The sequence below is a fragment of the Lampetra planeri genome, chromosome 6 (genome assembly GCF_965212315.1).
Source record: "Lampetra planeri chromosome 6, kcLamPlan1.2.h2, whole genome shotgun sequence".
Lineage (NCBI taxonomy): Eukaryota > Metazoa > Chordata > Hyperoartia > Petromyzontiformes > Petromyzontidae > Lampetra > Lampetra planeri.
Window position 1 is genome coordinate 13892049 of NC_136112.1, and position 21475 is coordinate 13913523.

The window sequence follows — 21475 nt, forward strand, 5'->3', positions numbered from 1 at the left end:
CGCGATGTGCGCAGTTGGCCTTGCACGCTGTTGCATCATCTCTCCCTCTCTCTTCAGAAGTCAACACAGGCTACAGCCGTGATGCTTTTAACCGAAGCGTAGGCTTGTGGAGGGAGAACGGAAACCAGCCTGCATGGCACTCCTCCCCATCCAACCTCCTGTAATCCTCTAGGGCATCCACCACCATCATCATTATCATCATCATTATCAGACTTAGGTCAATCTGCTGCCAAATGAATGCCACCCAAGTCGTCGCCATCTCTTGGTCCAACGATGTAAAAAAATATATCTACTACCGCTACGTGAGCTGAATTCATCGCTCCATCTCCATGGTGGACAACTTGGTTGTGGTTCCTCCTTTGGCTGCCACTCTCAATATTTAGTCGCGAGCATTGGCCAGAATCCCTTCTATTTCTGTGTCTTGCCCAGGTCCACTTATTTTTCTTAATCGTAAATGATGGATACAAACAGTTTTTTACAATACACAGGATAGCATCTGGAGGGGCTGGCTCTCGTCATATGAATGTGTAATGTACACCAATGGCTCCAGACCAGAAGTTAAAATTTGAGGTCTGCATGGTCTCATTGCCTAGTTCACGAACTTGAATGACCAAATAGCTAAAATGTGTAAATGTGAATACCTATCAATCTACATATTATTCAGCTATCTCTTGGGAAGGAAATAATCTCTGGAGATTTTCACTTGAGGAAAAATATTGTTATCTTAAATAAGCTGTCATCTGATTAATGGGACATTGATGGTGGTGATTTAATTAGTAGTAATTTTAATTAGGCTGACATCTAATTAATGACACGGTTTAGAGTGAAGTTCATTTCCTTTTTTTAATCTCTAAAACGAATTAACATTCTTTTTCACACCTTTGCGAAGGAGACCTTGAATTCAAAACCGGTGTGGAAATGGTCACCAACGAGTACAAAGCTGATGAAGCAGACGTACATGGAAATCCACAACTATGCTGTGTGGCTTGGTCGCATCTATTCAAACGCCAACAATGGCTATGGGCTTAGCACAGGAAACCACTCATTCAGCATCATAATGGGCCCTACATAAGTGTGTGACACTTCCTGCGATGCCGTTTTGCAGTCACATAATAAAATGTAACTTTATTGTAAATATGTTCATGAGGTATATATATTTTTTTCACACTCAGTTTTTTTTCTGATATATTACTTTTTCTCATACGTTTTATTGCTAAAGGAATTCGTTTTCAATCTATACTTAAAAGTGCATAGCTCCAGTGGCTTCCTAATACAGTATCGAATTTCAGAAATGTCCGTGTCAACTTCGCTCATGTAAAATGTCCCACTTTCATCGGGGGCAGCACACTTGTGCGGTCTCAAACTACAACTTCAACTCTGTGTGCCCCCCCCCCTCTTTCTCGTTGGGTTTGAAGAAGGCCCATTTATTGAAATGTTAGCCGGTCTGTTACGTACGGCATAGCGATCCATGTATAGATACCTCAGTGATTTATGATACGCTAATGTTCTTCTGAGCAGGTCATTTGATGTTGTGAGAAATTGATGTAAGATGCGAATCTTAAGTCTATTGAAATTCGTGGGGGACATGCAGAGGCCTTTAAATAAATTGTTGATTTCCCTGTAATTTACCCCACATTATTTGAGTGAGGTAATTACACGTGGATCATCACCCTGTGTTGTGATGTGTGCTGTAAGGCAGTAGTGACAGTGGACGAGTGTGGTGGATGTATTGTTTTTGCTCGTGCTGTGTAAACAAAATCAAAACACCATCACAACAACAACAGCAACAATCACCACCACCACGGAAGCGTACAAGTAGATTGTAGCAATACGCGCCCATTGTGCTCTGGGAAATAATTTCCATTGTGTTGGGAAGCGAAGTGCCGCTGTTTGTTAACACCGTTGTGGGAAGCCCCTCTGTATATACTGATGGTGGTCTCCACTCGTTGTTATGAGCTTGTATAAAAACTTATTTTGTTAGCAGCGTTTCCATGAAGGATGAGTAATGTGCCGAACGCAGACCCAACGCGCGCGCGCGTGTGTGTGGACTGTATAGAGCGAGCTTGTGTTTGTGTTTCCTTGTGACGCTGTCCAGAGAAACCGGTTTACAGTCGGCCACGTTTCTTTGCCACAGCACCAGGAAGTTTGAAGCCGCCCTCCCTCCTCTACCTACTCACAGAACGTTTGAACAAAACAAATGGGCACACAATAATGTCTCTTTCACACATTTACGTCTGTCCACATCATAACAAAAAATAACAACGGTGATTCTTACGCAATCCATCAACCGATACAGTTGTTTGGGGGCGCATAAAATCAGCAATATTGATTCGAGACAAGCAAAACTGTACCGGTTTCGACTTCTAGTGGCTTATCAGCAGAGTCAGGCTCGCTTGAATCAATGCTGGTGAAATGTCAGATATTACCAGCCAATGACCTTTGCTTTTACAATATGTGACCAGCGATTTTAAGTCATAAAAAAAAACATCCACGAAACTCAACAATCTTACTGCCGTAACAAACTGTCAAATCGAAAGTATACTCTTTGGTTCTTTCAGTAAATCAAGATTGAAACTATCACGTTACATTTTATATTCTCAGTTTCAGTCGCAGGCCAACGAAAATACATCTTGGGTGTGATACATTTCAACCGTGCCAATAATAAAATGTGCCTTTCACGATCCCTGGTCTGCTCCCCTTTTAACGGAGACAGCATTTGAAATGCGTCCCCACGATTACGCAATCTCACACTGGAAATGTAACGGAGACAGACGATGACCTTTATGCGTGTATAAGAGGGTCAAAATAGTTGTGGTGCATTTGTACACAATATGAGACAGCAGTTGGAACTGCGGTTGAATGTTTTGCGTTCAGTGAAGGGGTAAATAAGGTGTTTGGCACAAACCAAAGAGAAAGGCAGAGTGATCCTTATCAGCGCATGACAAAGAGGAGTTGACACAATCACAAGTATGTTGAAGAGCACTTGGGACTCGCATCTCAATGCGATGTGTAACCAATAGGACGGTGGACACATGAGAGGTGTTTCGGGATCAGACTTTCACAATAAAAAAAAATACTTCATCAATACCAATGAGTAATTTTGTCAACATTGCTTAAACTATACTCTTTGGTTCTTTACGTAAAGTCACGTAGGTATAAAATATAAAATCAATTAAACCACGACGTTTAGATTGCAACACAAGCAATCATCATCAGGTGTGAAAACTACAGCAAGAACATTTTATACCCACGTGACTTTACCGACAGAACCAAAGAGTATGGATCCCTGCAGTCACGAAAACTTCAAATCTAGATTACTTAAATTGCTGTCTATAACCTCTTTTAAAATAATCGATTATACCTATACTGTATGGATAACCTGCATTTGTAACTGCATGTGGCGGAATGTGAAAAACATTCTGGACATTTGTGATAAAAGAGCATCATAGCTCATCGGATTTCTTCAGGATAAATACATGTTCTGATTCTATATCACCTGGAATGCGCGTCGCAATCTCGTGGTGAGATCTGGGAAGGCAAGCTGGGTTTGAGCCTTGCTAATGCTTTGATGGGTGGTGACTCACTACTCACCAACGTGCTGTCATCATAAGGCTCGGGGCTACGATTGGCATAACAGGGCCATGCAGCTAAATTGTTGTGCAAGCACCTCCCATACACATTGCTCATAAAATGAGTTGAGGTACACGTTGCAATCTCGGTTAGGGGTCGACTTAAACTAATATTCATCCTTAGTGCGGTATAATAAAGAACCAGCTTGTGGCTGTACTTACACTGAGAGACTGACCACCATCATGGGAATGTGGAATTTCCACAGCCGGCTCAGGTCCGACTAATTTTGACGCCTGCTGTATATTTGGAGTTTGCGTGTATTTTTCTCCGGGTCCTAAGGGTTTTCCCTCCACATTTAGAATCAACGTGCTTTTCGAGTATTTTGCTGCTAGAAATTTCCACGTGATAGGCTACTTCCTTAAACTATCATCTGTGATGTCCAGGTCGCTTCTGAAAAAGAGCTGCATAGCTCAGTAGGCCTTACCTGGTAAAATAAAAAAAAATATTCTAGAGACAATTAGACACGCATGTATGAGGGTGCGTGGGTGGGGGGGGGCATAGAAGTACAATACAACGATGATTTCGGCTGGCGATCTGTAAGATATCTGCGCATCCGGCACACCACATCCCACAGTCTACCCTATTTGATAGTTCTCCGTCAATTCACGTGCCACTACCTGCCCTACCAGTGAGGTGGCGATAATTGTCATCAAGTATTAATTATTTAAACCGCATCTCCCGTTCAGCGCCTCATTTCGAAGCGTCAGAACAAAGGGCTGGGCGGAGGGGGGAGGGGGGCATCTGAGAAAATTACTCAGTGCGTTACGAAACACAACGTTCAAAAAACAAGACGGTATCGGACATATACGCAACAAAGGTGAAGGCGCAGCCCCTGCAAATGCTCGCACACGCCGCTGCTGCTGGCAGAAGAACCTCCACCACCAGAGAGAGATAATGTTGGCCCACTCTTCCACGTTTACTGGACGTCTCGGATGAGGTGGTGGGAGTTATCCACATTTTACCCCACGCATTGTTTTTTTTTCTCTCCCTGATAGGTGGACAGGCTGCAGGTAGGGGCAGAGGGATGTGGTGGTGCAGGTGGGGGGGTTCCCTTAAATTGAACTGCAGCACCGGGAGATCGAACCGACGACCTCTGAATGAACGTCCGGTGTCACGACGGAGATTACGCACCGAACACGATGTCACACTCTGTCATGTACATACAGTATTTAAAACAAGTTTTGCTGTCTGGCTGGAGGGACGGACGAACGATTGATCACGTCCAAAAGAACGTTGCTAGTTTTTGTTCATTTAATAAAATATACATTTGTTATTGCCATTCAAGAACCCAGGATGAAAAATAGATTTTTTTTAAAGATGGAGAGAGGGGGGCGTCGTTAGTTTTTAGTTTAAAAAACGAACGATCACGTCCAAAAGAACGTTGCTAGTTTTTGTTCATTTAATAAAATATACATTTGTTATTGCCATTCAACAACCCAGGATGAAAAATAGTTTTTTTTTAAGATGGGGAGGGGGGAGGGGGGAAGGCGCGTTGTTAGTTTTAAGTTGAAAAAAAAAACACAAAAATGAAATCCACTGCAGACGACATAGACACAACACGGATGAATAAACAGGCTCGCAGGGAAGCGCAACGAACGTCGTGGGCTCGACGAGACCGTGGGAGGCCCGGGCGCTTTGTGCGCTCGGCATTTGCGGAATGTGGATGAGTCACTTGGCAGCAGTCACACGCCCGCCGGTCGCGGCTATATTGGGGCTGTGGGGGAAACATCACGCAGGAGGGGGGTGGTGGTGGTGGTGATGGCTGCTACACTCACACACTCACAGGCACACACACACACAAAGGGCAAACACACGCAAGAGGGTGATGGCTGCTACACACTCACAGCCAGGCACGTACGCAACACGCAAAGGGGAAACATCACGCAAGGAGGTTGATGGCTGCTACACCCACTCACACAGCCAGGCACAGGCACACACACAGGACACAAAGGGCAAACATCACGCAGAGGGGGGTGGGGGGAGGGGTGATGGCTGCTACACTCACAGGGGTACAGGCACAGGCACACACAGCACACAAAGGGGTAACGTCACGCAGGGAGGGGGTGATGGCTGCTACACACAGACGCACAGGCACACACACACACGAAGGGGCAAACATCACCCAGGGGTGGGGGGGGGGCTACACTCACAGGCAGGCACACACACAGGACACAAAGGACATACACACCCAGGGGGGGGAGGGGGGTGATGGCTGCTACACTCACATAGACTTAGACTGTAGGGGCAAGTGCTGTTATCGAGTAGCAGCACCTATGAAAGTCGGCGCGGCACACGAGGAGGTGGGTGGCCATCACCTCTCCCGGCCGTCTTTGTCTCCCCAGTGCTGATGTTTAGACACCGCACCAGAGACTTATTAAGGCTGAGTAGACCTAGGGGATGCCCAGGAGCGGTACAGATATTCCTCGCTGGTGTTAGCCGGGTTCAAAGTGCAACGCGCTAACCACTGAACCACCGCTCCTCAAAGGCACACACAAAGGGGATATACATCACGCAGGGTGATCGCTGCCACAAAGACAAAGATCCCTCGTGTAGCCTTAACAGGCTGTGGGGGCAAGTGGCGTTAGCGAGTAGCACCTATGAGGGCTGACACGGTGGGTGGTCAGCACCACGCCCGGCCGCCTTTGTCTTCCCAGTGCTCACGTTTAGACCAAAATAACGCAGACGCTCACAGAGAAGTAGACGGGACGTCCCGTCCCAGCCGAGAGAGATCTGAGCAGAGGACTTTGCTTCTGTCGTGGATTGTTCCTTTATTTCACCACGATAATAAACGAAGCCCATTGAAATCCATGAAACCGCATCGCCTATTTTACAAGGGCGACCAGGGTTACATCAATTTAAGAACGCGATATTTTTTTTAAAGTAACAAATAAATTAAATTATAGCTTCAGGAAATTACTACAGGAGGCAATGGAAAACCAGGAGGCCTTCTGTTGTAATAGGAGGCTCAGAATCTTAATATTTATGATGGAGGAATTCGATGATCTGTAAAGCGCTTCTTCGCAGATGTCCATTGAGGCTACGGCTGACACATTCATAGCTGGTGTTGTTGTTTGCTTAGGGGCCGTCTATAAATGACGTCACGCACTTAGGGGGGGGTCAGACAATTGTGACGATGTGTGACGATGGGGGGGGGCGGGGGGTTGAGAAATGTGACGTCACATCAAAATGCGCAACTTTAAATAAACATAGACAACACGTTCTACTTAATTAAATATACTTTTTAATAGATGTTTTCTCCTACAACATCAGAGTGCAGCGCCACATTAAATACGCACTACAATGACAATAGTTTAAAGCGATTTGAAGCATGTTTTTTTTTTGGGGGGGGGCAGAGCTTTGTGACGTCATATTCGAGGGGGGTCTGACTTTGTGTGACGAAGGGGGGGGGGGGGTCAAAAATCGTCCAAAATCGCGTGACGTCATTTATGGACGGACCCTTAGAAGCAACGGCTTGATTTGTCACTGAATACGCGTGCTTTCTGGGTTGCTGGGAGGCCGAAAGTAGGTGGCATGTAGCCACAGTCATTGCCGCATACTGGATGTGGTGTGCCCGGTTATGGATATATGTTCCAACATCACCAGACCCGGCTGAAATGAATGAATTCCCTTAGCTTCCATCCAGCCCTTTGTTGTATAGAAGAAGCGTGGGTCTGAGCTCGTCAGAGGTCACACTGTACTGTACTACTAAACATGTGCTCCCCCCTCGTGGTCGGAGTGAGAATTGCACCGAGTGAGTTCATCACCTTGCGATGGTCAATGCCCGAATTGTCAGTCCACTGCTGGTTGAGGTGGGTGAGCTTCTCCACACTCGCCCAGTAAACGTGGAAAGTTGTGGCCAACGTTGGGCCAACGTTGGTCCGATGGTTCCCTCTACAGCGCCACGGTGGCGAGATGTTTGCATGTTTTCCCGGTGGTCGCGTGGATTTTTCTTCGGGTCCTCCGGGTTTTCCCTCCACATTTAGAAACGCGCGTTTCGAGCATTTGGCTGCTATAAATGTCCACGCGGTGATAAGCCACTTCGTTGAGCTATCATTTGTGTCCAGGTCGCTTCTGAAAAAGAGCTTTACAGCTCAGTGGGCATTGCCTGGTAAAATAAATAAAAATGTGAATCGTTTATAGTTTTACACTCCAACAATGTGGCCCAACGTACTGGGAGGCCGCCTATGACGTACATCAGCTGGAATGCGCCCGATCTCGTCGAAACATTTGGAAGAAGCTTAACAGAGTTGGACGGGTGCTTTGGTTGGACAACCACCGTGAGTGACATGTGTTAAAGGCTACGGGGTAGGTCGTGAGTTTGTCGGGGGGTGGGGGGGGGTATACCACCATACTTCACCACGTCGGTCAGGATGCGTTGAAGGCTACGAGCATAGACTCGGGAGCGTAGAAGTTGAGTACAACACTGGATTTTTCTGCACCGCTCTCTGTTGTCCATCACAGATTATATCGCGCGTGCTGTGTTCAAGGAGTGCTGTAAGTTCAGTTGAGACCCGAGTTTCTGTTATAATTGGGTCAAAGGTCACCTTAAAAGTGTCCCCACTACGATGAGCGTGGGACCGTAGGGATACTCGTCTCCACTGGTGGCCCTGAGCCAGTGGTGAAAATTCCACATTCCTATGACGGCAACCAGGGTCTCCAAAGTACTGTTATAATTATACTGTTAGCTGCACTGATGTGATCATCGTGGAGGAATGATGGGCCAAGCCAATCTCTAACCACACTCTGAGGACCTGGTATCATTAAGAGTGATCATCTGACCAAATCATTCGGAATGCACCAGATCCCATCACACGCCTTTAGATCTCGATAGCTCAGCAGGCCCGAGCCTGGATGAGTGCTCGGTTGAGTGACTACCAAGCACCAACAAAGTTGGCAGCAGAGGGCTGTACATCTTCACCAACCCGCAGTGACCAGTGTGGTGAAGTATGGTCAATTAACACTCACGGGCTCACACGACCCAAAGATACCCTCATCCAGCGCAGTGTATTTGACAATGCTTGTGATTAAAAATTTTAACATGCAAACAAACATGCTCCGCACCTCCGATTAGCACGGTTGGCTACGTAGGGCGCGAAAGAAGTTCAACATACAGTACGTGTAAGCGGGCAAGTGCATGGGCATGCAGAGAGTCCGAATCCACCGGCGCCAAGCGCCCTAACCACAGCGCCACCCACCGTCACCTCTAAACCACGGAGAGTCACTCAGCTGGGCGATGCCAGGTCCACCCCCCCTCCCCCCCCCCCACAGAAATATCCCGTAGCAGCATTTACTGCGGGCCAAACAAAGACGTGCCCGAGCAAGTCCAGGCCAGCAGGGCTACGTGAATCGGGGTCATATCCAGGCAGCGGCAGCTGTTGTGAGCGAAACATCGGTTAAAAGTGTCTGAGTTTTATTCTCTTTCACGAAGATTGTATATTTTGTCTTTTCCGTTCAAATGTGATCCGCATTGTGCCATGGGTGTCACGTCGTGAGACCAAAGTGTCTACAGGATATTTGAATATCTCACCAGAGAGCAGCGCAATCGTCGTTTGTGTTCGTAAACGGCTGCAGAAGTGGATATCACAGAGCTACGTCTAAAAGCTATTTAAAGTGAACGTTGGTCCTCACAATCCGAAAGTACAGTGACATTAATGTGTCGTATGACACTTAAACTAGTATTTTTGGTTCTAGGGGCATAAATTGAACACATATTAAGGTCCGTAAAGAACCAAAGTGAATGTGACGGATGCTTCTTGCGCAATCATTGGCGAATGGGCTGAGACCATCCAACTCTCGACATTCTCTTGACGGTGCCCTACGTCTCTCTTCGTGGGCCCTGTCTTGCGCGGTAGCGTCGAGGGCGGTTTGGCTGAACGGGTTGAGATTTACCAGAGTCGGGGTCCCAACTGGTGACCTCAATATTTACTGCCGGCAGTCACGTGTGCGTGGTAATACGGGGGTGGGGGGCATTTGCTGCTGCTGTTTGGGTAATTTGTTTGACCTTTCTTGTACTTTGCACGACTATTGTTGTTATTTTACAAGCTTTCTATGAACTCATTTTGTCTGTTGTTGTTGTCGTATCCTCAAATCTTGTAGCTCAATTTTAACCCACTTCCCAATGTGGTATCGACTACAAACTTGGTATACTTATGTCATACTGATGACAATACTATATTCTATCATAAAAAAATGAAAAAATATTTTTTTACAATTTTTTTACACGCTTTCTATTAACTCACTCTGTCTGTTGTTGTTGTATCCTCAAATCTTGTAACTCAATTTTAACCCACTTCCCAATATGGTATCGACTGCAAACTTGGTATACTTATGTCATACTGATGACAATACTATATTCTATCATAATATATATATATTTTGAAACAATATTTTTACACGCTTTCTATTAATTTACTGTCTGTTGCTGTTGTTGTCGTATCATCAAATCTTGTAACTCAATTTTTACCCACTTCCCAATATGGTATCGACTGCAAACTTGGTATACTTATGTCATACTGATGACAATACTATATTCTATCATAAAATATATATATATATATTTTGAAACAATATTTTTACACGCTTTCTATTAACTTACTCTGTCTGTTGTTGTTGTTGTCGTATCCTCAAATCTTGTAACTCAATTTTAACCCACTTCCCAATATGGTATCGACTGCAAACTTGGTATACTTATGTCATACTGATGACAATACTATATTCTATCATAACAAATAAAACAAATATATTTTTAAACGTACTTTTTTATATGTTATGTTTCGCTTTGGGCCTAATTGTTCACGCTCAACTGACGTTGGCTTTAAATCACCACGGGTCCTTACGTTATGGCAAGCTTCGGGGCCACTTGCTGGAGTCGTGGAGTTCTTCCATTACTAGTACGGTACATTTAATTAAAGCGTGTTTTAAAAAAGTATTTCTTAAATATTACTTTTTGTACTGATTTGTTCTTGTAACGTTCTTACCCGCCCCGACTGGACATCTGTGAAAAAGAGCTTTATAGCTCATCGGGTTCCTGCAGTATAAATAAAGACTCTGTTCTGCCGTCGTAGTGACAAGGGAGTGGTCCTTCTTAAGTGATTAAGCGCCAAAATAACCATTCCATAAGTGGCCTATATTTAGCCGGGGCGAGAACGCTATGAGATTACGTATTTCCCTTCCGAGGAAATACTTTCACCACTGTGAGGTTAATTTTGCTCAAACAATTGGGGTGGAGGGGGGGGCTCACATACCCGTAAAATTAACAGCACATACGCTCTAAAGTTGAAGAGACCAACCCAACATTCCAAGGGGGCAGATGACGATACAAGGCCGCCAAGTTGAACTTGGTAACAGCTATTCCGTTCCAGAACGATGGCCAGACAGAAAGATGAGCATGCCCGACACGCCCAGGATAAAACGAGCAATTCGAAGATCGCATTCGATATGAAACAATACGTCTCCTACACATACCTACTATAATCACCCAGGAATGTCTGTCCTTAACGCTCGTGACGTCACTCCACATCGACCAGCCCCCCTCATTAATATTCATGGTCAGGTGACGTCACTCCAAATGGACACCCCCCCCCCATTCATGATAATTAGCGGCTGACGTCACCCCACATGGGGGGGCCGAGGCGCCTCCTCCCCCCTCCTCGGCGTCAACTTACAACCCTCACTACAAAGGCAGAGAACCCTCGCGTCACGCGGTCTCCGTAGCGCTATTGAGACATATAAGTAAAAAGGACGTCGTGATGAACAAGGGATTATTACCTTTAAATTAAATAAGTCTGTGACACCGCGGCCTTACAAATTGCACACGAATGGATGCAATGAATATCACGTCGCGGTCTGCTTTTCGCTTGCAAGTTTCAGATTTACTGCAATACACCCGTCCTTGGACGGGCAAAAGGCTAGTATCCATATAGTCTGCGTACGAGAGAGGACGTATTCAACACGTGGTCCGACACTTAATACCACCCGTGGAGTTGACGTTACACTTGCGGGGTCAACTTAGCCCATCGTGGCATCATTGTGTGGGCACATCCCAGGGTCAATAACGTGAGCGCCACTCGTCCTTTGACTTCGCAGCCACTCAGGTAAAAAAACAATTCATGGCATAGGAATGTGGAATTTCCCAAACATTGGCTCGGGACAGTCAAAGGAGATAAGTGCAACTGCATTGTCGTTTGTGCAGAGATGCTATGCACGAGGCCACCTGTGATTCAAGAGCCGAATGGCTCGCAGGGCTATACCAAATAAATGAAACTGAAAAATGAACTGAAACAGCATCTTTATTGAGCGCTAGAGCACCCTCACGTGCATAAAGAGCGTGCTTTACACGAAATATAATTTACATGGATTTCCAACGCTTTTGGTTTAAGTCTTATAAAAATAAACGCACCCATGGCAATATAGTAACACACATAACAAGTGCTTATACGGTATTATAATTCGGACCAGTTGCTAACATCAAGGAATAACATGGCAAATGCCAAAACTCAGCTCTCCCAAATGTTTGTGGCCCAATGTAGATGCAACAAAGAAGTACGTTTTGAATGACGTTTGCATTTCATGATTTACTTTTTGGGTCAGAGCGCAAAAGTAAAATGTGTGTTCAATCCTTCTCCGCCCGACAAAACCGATTAATGAAGTTGTCACGTTATTCAAACACTGCCAAGATGTTGAGGAGTGGAGTGCTGACGTCAGGTCACACTCGCCTCGGGGGGAATACCGTCAAAGTAAAGTGACGTCATGCCCCCCGGGGTATTTGAGGGAAGACCCGTGACGTAGACGGGGTCTTCGCCGTGAGCCAGAGGAGTGGATCACACGTGTGTGTGTGATCCACCAACTCTCGTTGCCTCCACAGTGCTGGATTACAGGCCACTCGCTTAGCCACCACCACCGTCCAGCTATTCTTAGTCACGGCTCGGCTGCGGCTTGACCTCTTAACATGGATCGGCTCAGATTCGAGCCGCTAATTCTCTTCCAAAGAGGCATGGGCGAGCGGCTCAGCAGTGACTTGGACTTAGGCTCAACTCATTTAAATCCTCACTCAGCACGGCTGGGAACATGCTCAAGAGCCGGCTGGAAGTTGATAGGCATGGATTTGAGGAAGCTCACTTGAGCCAGAGTCATAACTGTCAATCCATACGGCTTACCCGTATCCTTGTACATGGAAATTAAGTTATCAAGTCCATACGGCGTATAGCCGTTTCAATACGGGCAAAAAAAAAATGTGTCTATTTGTTTGTGTTTCTCCCTTGTGATGGGACCTTGCAGGATGTGATGGGACTTTCTAACGTTGAGATTTACAAGGGCACGGGGTGACCATTAATGTCTGAAATTGTCTGTAATAAGGTAGGCACTGATAAGCGGTTTACAGCTATGCAGATCCAAGCCTGAGCCGAGCGGCGGCTAAGACCAAGGCAGTTGCATTCTTTACTGGCTGGAGACATTGAATCGTGGTGACGTTGGCTGAGCTGCTCATGGAGCCGCCAGATCGCCGTGCGGGTATGACGACGTGGAGGCTGAGACTCACAGTGGAGCAGATACCACGAGTAATTGCTCAAATGGTGATACGCATTATCTCCTCAGGTCCCTTAATAAGAAAGAAAAAACAGTGATCGGGAGCCATGTGTGTGTGTGTGTGATGAGCGACGTGCGTGCATGGTGGTGAGACCACGTGTGTGTGTGTGTGTGGTAAGCCACGTGTGTGTGCATGTTGGTGAGCCATGTGCGTGTGTGGTGGGGAGTCGGGCATCACTATAGCGCTCAAAATAGCACGGCCGCCTTTGTGTTCCTGCAGGACACGAAGGAGGGGCAGGCAGGGGGAGGCAGAGTGTTTTTACACACACACTACCCTTCATGACAATACATAATACGCACAACACACACAATGCATTACATAATCACAATACATGACACGATAAATCAATTACGTTACCGACAATATATACAATACGTTAAACACGATATTATACAGTACCCAATGATATAATACATTTTATACAAACTACGTTACATCATCCATAACAAATAGTACACAAAGTAAAATACAATAAGCTATATACGATTTATATCTAACGCGTAATATCATCTGGACAAAAACAATCATGGTTGGATTTTTGTAGGAATACACTCATTCCTTTGCACGTCCTGACAATTGTTTAATCTGTCACAGTTCAATTTCCAAATACAGCGAGAGGCTTTGCACACACGAAGCTAATAAGACGTGCCCTGAACGTTGCGAAAGCCCCACTCTGAAATGCTCTGGCAGTGTGGAAATGATTTGTCATCGGCGTTACTCAATGTTACAATCGCACATTCAAAAACATGAGCGGAAGTGGGATATTATTGCGTATGACTATACTTGCGAAATAAATTCCAGAGTTCGTGTGGATTCGCTTTTCCTTCTCCTTGATCCCGGTCTTCAGAGCAACCACCAACCATTATGAACATGCCATGGAGGCGGAGGGAGGGCATTCATCTGGAAGTGGATTGACAAAGGGCACGAAAGTTATTATTACACATGTAACCCAAGTTCTCGACACGATAATTGAGTTTTCTTTTGTAAATATTGTAATCTGGGGCAAAAAAGTCAAGCTGTATTTGCTAAGTACCAGTAACCTGATTAAGCACTCATAACAGACCACTTGTTACTGGTAGGAACCCACTGGTTACACCAGCCCACAGAGGATTATTGTGTCCGTCCGTTCCGTCGTGCAGGGAGAGGCTGGGTGGGGAGGGGAGGGTGGAGAGGGGCTGGGTGGAGAGGGTGGGGCTGGGTGGGGAGGGGCTGGGCGGGGAGGGGCTGGGTGGGGAGGGTGGGGCTTGGTGGGGGGTGGGAGGGGCTGGATCACCCCGTGGTGCCCTTATAAAACTCAACGTTTAACCTACTCACGCCGGCTTGTGCCCGCCCTCACAGTCGGGCATATTTGCGGAATACACCACGCCGCCGTTGACCATGGCCATTGACCGAGCAACCCAACGTTCCTACCAGCTCCCTCCGCAGGAATGTGTTTAAACACTGGATTACTACTCGTACATGATGACAGCAAAGTCGTACTTTCCAATGTACAACACGCACTTCCTGCCCTTCTGTCAATCCACTGCAAGACGAGGGCCTTCCCACACCCTGACCGCGTTGTTCAGTGCGGGTCATTGACAAGTACACAGGAGCGGTTCGACTATCGCTCACCAGCGATGTAAGTCTTGGTTGGGAATCAAACTCAGGTCACTTGGGTGGAGCGAGCCATTGCTCCACCAAAAACCAGGGCTTGGGTGAATGCAACACAAAAGCACTGTGTATGACTCCCTCCAACAATTGACAGCCATGCATCTACAATCGAGTTTAATGCAGGATATAAGGAAACGAGGTACGAATATTTCAGTGCTAAATGAGAACAAATACATTTTTATAAATTGATAAGTATAAACTGTGGAAACGTCTAACATTCGTGCCGAAATTTTATTTTAATATTTGAATGCAGAGAATGGTTCTCAATATTTAGCGAGGAAAGCAGATCGAGTCTCAAGACCGATTTCCAGGAAACTCTTGCAGCACGATGTTTGACTAATTACCTTCATGAGTGCGTGGCATGGCGGAGGAACTAAATATGATCGGTTAAAAAAGAATAATCAGCCAATGTCTATCTACTGCTGGATGAAACCCTCCGATGATTATCGTCATCTTTTATGGTTCGGAGATTTTAAACACTATCAATTTCCCTCCTGCACATGAACTGATCTGATCGCTCTATCGCGTTGCTGATTTCCCCCCTCGATACGTTCCCTCTTTTGGCTGCCATTCCATCACTAGTCTCGCCCATTTGATTAAAAAAATTTCAATTGAATGTGATAAAGCTTTACAATGTAGAACGAATATTTAAATCTTTACCTTTTGGCGTACATAACGAATACACATGGTATGGATGTACAGCATGTAATTTAGCAATCACATCGTTGAACGGGAGAGAAATAAACGACGAGAGTTTTATTTGGCACTTCACATGTAGCTAGCTATGTTACGCAACAGTCTTCGTGCCGCGTTTGTGTTGCTGATAAAGATGAAGAATATTTCGTAGATTCCGCTGCGTACGGGTTCACGGTTGTGCTGCACAGCTGTCCGTAGAGCATGTTGCTCAGAATGACGTCCAACGTTATGCTCCACGTGCCGGGATCTTCTTCACGAACTGAAACGTCAAAGACGTCTCGAACAACGTGCGGAAACACAACCCGAAAACACACATCGGAGTGCTGTGCTTTGTCGATTGCCTGACTGACCGTCGGGACAAAGCGACTTATTTTCACCTTCACCCTTCATCATGGCTTGAGGTCTGTGCCTCTAGAAAAAAATAGATTAGCATGCAGAGCGCTCAGCTGCGCGAATCCGTTTAGGGCCAATTGGGAATTCCCGACGTATTTTTTTTTATTAACGCGATGAGTACATGGCTGTTTCATTGCAGCAAGTAATGCCGTGTTGCACGTTTTACGTGTTCCGACAGTCATGTGATACGTAACGCATTCATCTTACCACTTCAGTCGATAAGTACATGACGCACGGCTGTACTGTACGCGAGCCGTTCTTTATTTTGCAAGGTTACGAGCCAGTCTGGTTCACTCTCACTTTTGAAAGACCCTGGTAACCATAGTCATATTTGGGACTTCATCATTTTTATCGGGTGTTATTTTTCCCCCAAGGTTTCTCTTGAGAGAGAGAGACCTTGGTATACCTAATAAATGAGAAAGACATGCATCTCAATGGTCTCTTACCTATGTATCCGACAGCTGACATTTCATCACGTAGCTGCCGACAACAACAACAATGGATATTCACACCAGGTTCAGCAGTGTCCACTTTGCAGCACATCGCAGGCTTTTTGGCAAATCCTGTAAACAATAGCAATTGCTGACCGGAAAACCGTAAACTTTGGGCGCAATTGTATCGTACACTACTCAGATTGTAAACAATCCATTCAATTATAATTGAGTTATACACAAACACGTCTGTGTGAAATTAATAAACCATTAGATTTGATCAACCGCAACATCCAACCTAAGTAATGTTTTTTTTTATCATCGCCACTAAAACTTATTTTGCCCAATTGCCCTTTTAGGTAAAACAAATGTAAACGTATCTATTGGCAGTTTTTTCATCATCGAATTTCAGAGTAAATGTTCATTGCCTCATGGCTGTGGCTTCTGTTCCAACCACGACCCCCATACTGCCCCGGTGTTTTCATTCATGTCAATGTGTGTTGGGGGGACATTTGGCCTATCTTAGTAGGGCGTTACTCGGGGCCATCTGTCAACCGAACAATTGGGCCAAGCCTTGGGAAACCCTGGCCCGCCCATGGGAACGAAGGCGCCTTTGTCTTGCCAGGCTGTTGTTCACAGTGTGGCGCAAGTCAGATTTATAAATGTGGCTTTTTGGAAGGGGTTTTTAAAAAAAATCAACGATTACATTCTACCACGGGCTGTCACAATTCTGATGCTGGAGTCATAGGTGTAGCGACTTCCTCTGCAAACGACCTTAGGCAGCAGAGCCTCACTCACATTCACTGGAAACCGAAATGAAGGCACAAGATTCACGTTTGTGGCAGATTGTGTAAAACACGTTACTACTCGATATTCACAGAAGCTATGGCAAAAAAACTGAAGGTGATTTATAGGCACAAGAGCTTATTTAATGGGACTTATACATATCGTAGCTCTTATGGTGAGTGAACGGATGTACAAAATAAAATCGCCTTTGTCAATTAACTGTTAAAGCCACCTTCCCCCCCACAAACAATTCGGCCAAAAGGGTTATTTGAACCTCATGGCGGGACACCGGGGTCCCATAAGCCCCCGGCTCTCGCATAAACTGCGTTGCGACGTAATTTGATGTCTGTGGAAGGCGAACGATACGGCAATCTATTCATCTCGACGAGCTCTACACGATGCGCTAATAAACCTTTCAAAGTTTAGTTTATTCTGCGCATTCGTCCTCACTGTTGCGCTTGGACATGACAACAGAATGATCCGCGTTTATGTGCGCGGTGGGACGGAGTCGCCAAAAATAAACAAATTCATTACGATTTTGACTTCCATTTATTCGGGACCCCGGGGTCCCGCAATAAGGTTCAATTGACCAAACCACGCTGGTCAGTGCGGATTCAGTCTACACTGTATATCACTCGTCACTGATGTTAGCCGTGGCCAGGAATCATAATCAAACCGATGGGTTAATAATACAATAGATTTTTTATGACTTGTTTTTTTAAAGAAAATGCTCCTTCATTCTCTTGAAATTAAAGAGCGATTTGACGCATGTTCGCTGTTATGTCCATTTTATTCCTAACTAAACTCCTGAAATTAAACAGCGCCCCACAGCGCTTGTGCACGGGATTAGTAAAAAAACGTGAGACCCCTGGCTTATAACGTATTGCCATACGGAATAGATGTTACAAACACGCTGTTATATCTCCGTAGACATCTATACAACAATATATGCGGTGTGTATTCGCTCGGATGAAGGGACAATGCCTGAAACGTCGCCTATCGTGTATATTTTTTCATTTAAAGCAGCGGCGTTCATGACGAATGTTTCGCGTTTTTTGTTGTATTCATTCGGGTCACTTCCTGCGGCCACTAGAGGCGCTACATTGACCACTGTTTATTAAATTAAAGATATTCCTGCGGAGGGAGCTGGTAGGAACGTTGGGTTGCTCGGTCAATGGCCAGGGTCAACGGCGGCGTGGTGTATTCCGCAAATATGCCCGTCTGTGAGGGTGGGCACAAGCCGGCGTGAGTAGGTTAAACGTTGAGTTTTATAAGGGCACCATGGGGTGACCAGCCCCCCCTCCCCACCCAGCCCCACCCCTCCCACCCCCACCCAGCCCCACCCCTCCCTACCCAGCCACTCCTCACCCAGCCCCTCCCAACCCAGCCCCTCCCTGCACGACGGACGCAATACTCCCCTGTGGACTGGTGTAACCAGGAGGTTCCTACCAATATCACGACGTTTCGGGAGCAACACAAGCATCCATCATCAGGTGGGAAAGCATGGTCTACTGCTGAGGCAGACTGAAAGAACCAAAGAGTATGGATTCCTGCAGTCACGAAAGCTTCAAATCAAGACAGAACATACACAAGTTCCACAGAAAGGTGCTCGAGTCAGGAGTCGAACTCTGACCCATCTTGCTACGAGGCACGCGTGTTAACCACTGTCGCCGTGACATCCGTAGCAATGGTTCGTAGCGATACAAGAGTGAATTGAGTGAATCGGTGAGTTACTATCACTTTGAACACTACTGCTTTAAGCAATAATAGAATAAGTACGATGGCATGTTATACTGTGATTATGGCAGCATGACTGACACTTCATGTGGAATGTTAAGCATGTTAATTATTCGCCCCCCCTTTGCCTTACTACATGTCACGACTTGTGGTCACGATGCAAATAATGATACTGGTAGGAACCTCCTGGTTACACCAGCCCACAGGGGATTATTGTGTCCGTCGTGCAGGGAGGGGCTGGTTGGGGAGGGAGGGGCTCGGTGGGGAGGGGCTGGGTGGGGAGGGGAGGGTGGGGAGGGGCTGGGTGGGGTGGGGCTGGGTGGGGAGGGGTAGGTCACCCCGTGGTGCCCTTATAAAACTCAACGTTTAACCTACTCACGCCGGCTTGTGCCCGCCCTCACAGTCAGGCATATTTGCGGAATACACCATGCCACCGTTGACCCTGGCCATTGACCGAGCAACCCAACGTTCCTACCAGCTCCCCCGCAGGAATGTGTTTTATTTTATTGGATGTTCTCCCCAATGTCTGCCAGGGGTTTCCTCCCAAAGCGAAAACAGATTGAATAACTGGCAAAAAAACAGATTGAATAACTGGCAAAAAAAAAACACTTCACTGGACGTGTGGAAAAAAAAGCTTCATAGCTCATTGGATTTCTCCAGCATAAAGATTCTGATTCAGACTTGTATTTGCTCGCACACATTATTGTAAACCTGCCTGCTTTAAGAAACATAATCCATGCTGCTTGCAATTTTGGGTCGTTGAGCCTGTGCTCAACCTGTGTGATACAATTTTTTTTTTCAAAGTTATTTAGAATTTTACTAAACTTCATAACACGATGCTACCATTAAGGTTATCACCCATATGTATGTCTACTCCTGGAGGAATCCGATGAGCTACAAATCTCTCATTCCCAGTAGTTTTCACAGAAACATCAAGACGAATCCACGTGCTCCTCCAGTGTGGCAAAGTGCCCCCCCATACCCCAATCATCATCCATGGTCGTTTCAAGTTTAATTTATTTGGTGTAGCCCTGTGAGCCATTCGGCTCTTGAATCGGGTGCAACCGCAACAAACAAAAAACATGAATAAAAAAACATCTTAAAATGACTATGTGCAAACAGAAAATCCAAGAAAAGACAGCTAAATATTGCAGAAAAAGCACCATACACCAACGTTGTGTGCAAAAATCCCAGTGGGATGCAAGTCAAACAACAACCACAAGACAACTTAGATTAAGGCCATCAGTCTAACTCCGTACTACAACAAACAAACATGGCCAAACCAAAAAAAACTTTTCGAAAATCACCAAAATAAAGCCATAAAATCTATGAAACACCACACTCAGCACAGGTCGTCGTGAGCCACTTGTCAACACGTGGCCTCCTCCTTCAACCTAAGAGCAGCAAAACGACACGAAATCTCAGCCACAAGTCCTCGTCGGTGTCGTGGCGACAGCCCTATAACAAGGAAGGGTCATGGGTTCGATCCAGATGCCCGACGCCTGCTGTGTATTTGGAGTTTGCGGTGTCTCTCTCGGTTCCTCCCACCCCCCACCTCCACGTTTCGAATCAACATCACCCACGCGTTTAGTATAATTTGGCAGCTATAAATGTATCCATGTGAATGTTCACACGATAAGCCGAGCTATCGTTTGGGATAGCCAGGTGGCTTCTGAAAAAACAGAGCTCAGTTGCCCTATCCCTGGTAAAGTCAAAATAGTGAAGTTTCTATTTGTAGTTTAGCAATTGTTGAGGTCTCAGTTTAATGACAGGCAAGACGAAGAAGCGACGTCACCCAGACTGCGTTAGCCGAGTGCGTGGTGTGAATGACATGACGTCACGGTGTGAGATGACGTCCGTTTATCGGTGGGGAGGAGGGAGGAGTTTGAGGAAAGGGGCGAGGGGAGTGACATGACGTCAACACGCGGGGTTTTTCTTACGGGGAGAGGAAGTGACGTCACGGAAATTTAGCGGGGTTTTTAGTCTGAGCAAGGGGACGATTGGAGGCAGGTCACCAAGAGGTGTTGGAAGTGACGTGACGTCACGGGGTGCGATGACGTCAGTTTTCCAGTGGGGGGGTCGAGGAAAGAAGCGAAGGACGTGACGTCAGCGCGGCTTCTTTCCGGGGAGAGGAAGTGACGTCACCATAAGTCGGCGCCGTTTAAGTCTGAGCGAGTGGACGCGTGGAGGCAGGTCACCGAGAGGGTTATCGTTTGATGTGTGACGAGAGGTAAGTGTCGTCGTCGTCGTCGTCGTCATCATAAAATCGGCGGGAATGAGTGACTGTACCGGATTGTTCAGGTAGAGAGGAAGTGACGATCCCACGAAGAGATACGCGTTTGCATGGCGGGAGGAAGTGACGCGAACTTTACGCAGCCTGTTTCTCGATCCCACCTGAGGACGATTGCTTGCGTGGCGATCGAAACATCGCGATCAATTATTTTTTATACCTACATGAACCAAAGAGTAGGGAGTCAACGTCTTTGCTGAGGGGCGGGGGGGGGCACGGAGTGACACGGAAGGATGGGGCGATAGGACGGATGTGACGTCATCAGTTTAGGCGGGAACA

General features: G+C 46.2%; 1 protein-coding gene and 1 long non-coding RNA gene across 4 annotated transcripts in view; one reads left to right on the plus strand and one right to left on the minus strand.

The window, feature by feature from the left end:
- Window positions 1–11905: 11905 nt before the first annotated feature.
- On the minus strand, window positions 11906–21422 carry LOC144719574 (uncharacterized). Its single transcript, XR_013585613.1, has 2 exons — window positions 21196–21422; window positions 11906–14113 (listed from the first exon to the last, which is right to left on the minus strand). It is a non-coding gene; the product is annotated as an uncharacterized LOC144719574 (long non-coding RNA).
- LOC144719570 (far upstream element-binding protein 1-like) overlaps window positions 21015–21475 on the plus strand; it is a 64106-nt gene continuing 63645 nt past the window's right edge. For all 3 annotated transcript variants that reach the window (XM_078595637.1, XM_078595639.1, XM_078595641.1), the window contains exon 1: window positions 21015–21136. The gene's annotated coding sequence lies outside the window, so the exon portion shown is untranslated. The remainder of the gene's footprint in view (window positions 21137–21475) is intronic.